Source organism: Chrysochloris asiatica, unplaced genomic scaffold (assembly GCF_000296735.1).
Source record: "Chrysochloris asiatica unplaced genomic scaffold, ChrAsi1.0 scaffold00005, whole genome shotgun sequence".
NCBI lineage: Eukaryota > Metazoa > Chordata > Mammalia > Afrosoricida > Chrysochloridae > Chrysochloris > Chrysochloris asiatica.
The window spans coordinates 10392264-10393942 of NW_006408523.1; positions in this window are offsets into that span (position 1 = coordinate 10392264).

Below are 1679 nucleotides of genomic sequence, written 5' to 3' on the forward strand. Positions count from 1 at the left end.
TAAGGACTTGGTTTAAACAAGTTTGACCACCAACCTTGCAGTAGGATAAGTACTTGGTTTGAACCGCAAGATTGGCAGTCAAACTCACCAGCTACTCCTTGGAAACACGATACAGTGTTTCTATGAGTCAGAACCAACTTAAAAACACTTGACAACAGCAGTGTACTAGGTGGCAGGCTAACAGAGCTAATAATTTTAAGCAGTTGATGCTTGAAAAATAATAGCAAGAGATTGATACAAGATACAAGGCATCTTGTTACCTGAAAAGAAATGATGGCACACACACAGACACACACACATATATACACACACACACAGAGCCCCTATAAGAGAAGTGGTTTGAGAGTTTGGTATCTGACTGAAATGTAAATCACTGGTTAAATTTCAGTTACATTGTTGAAAAAAGAAGCAATTTGTATGCTTTGAATATTCTGTTAACTGCAGAGTTTGGGGATTACTTTATTTGCTGCTAAAATCCAATCTCCAATTGAATGCAAATTAAGATCTCCAATTTAGGGAAGGTAGAAACAGACAACTGAATTTAGTTGTGGTTGTGCCGTCGAGTCATTTTTGACTCATAGCGACCCTATATAGGGTTTCCAAGGAGCAACTGGTGAGTTTGAACCACTCACCTTGCACCTGCAAAAGTGGGAATCTTTGTAAGGGTTCTATCTGTCAGTAAGGAGAACTTAAATATTTCCCACTGGTAGAGACAATAAAGAGGTAAGATGTCTCCCTATCCAAGGCAGAAAAATAAGGCAGTCCTATCCATCTCTGGGGGTGCTGTGGGTTAATGCGCCAGACTGCAAAACCGCTTGAACTGCAAGATCAGTGGTTCAAGCTCACCAGCAGCTCCTCAGAAACCCTATACAGGGTTGCTATGGGTTGGAACCAACTTGATGGCACTTCACAACAACATTTGATCTCTGGGAGTCCAGGTGTGGGTGCTGTGGGCTAATGTGCCAGATGGCAAAGTCGTTTGAACTGCAAGGTTGGCGGTTCAAGCTCAACAGCTGCTCCTTGGAAATCCTATATAGGGTCACTCTGGGTCAGAACTGACTTGATGGCACATAACAACAGCAAATTGAATTCTGGCTGTGACTCACAGTCCTCACTGTGTTTATCTGTTAAAAATCACCACAAAATTTCACATGTGGCTTATGTTATTTACACTGTTATGTAGCAGAGCTGAATTCCTTCAAAGATGATAATTACAGCGTATCAAAGACTAGACTAGTCAACTGAATAGTAATTGACGGGGGAGTGTTCCACATAATTGGTTACAAGAATAAAAGCCTTGAACTTGAAAAATGGAAGTCAATTTTGCAGCCTTAGTGGTTAAGCATTTATTTTGGGGTCATTTCTCCCCTGATTGGTAGGTAAATAGGGAGCATGATGGCTCTGTAGGATAAGCACTGGACTGCAAACCACAAGGTCAGTGGTTCAAGCCCACCAGCTGCTCTGAGGGGAAAAGATGAGATTTTTGGTCCCCCCAGAGATTTATAGGCTCTGAAACCCTTTGTCACTATGAGTCAGACCAACTCAATGATACTTAACAACAACAACAACAGCAGGTAAACAGGGAGTGCGATGGCTCTGTAGGATAAGTGCTGTACTGCAACCTACAAGGTCAGTGGTTCAAGTCTACCACTCGCTCTGCTGGAAAAATATGAGACTTT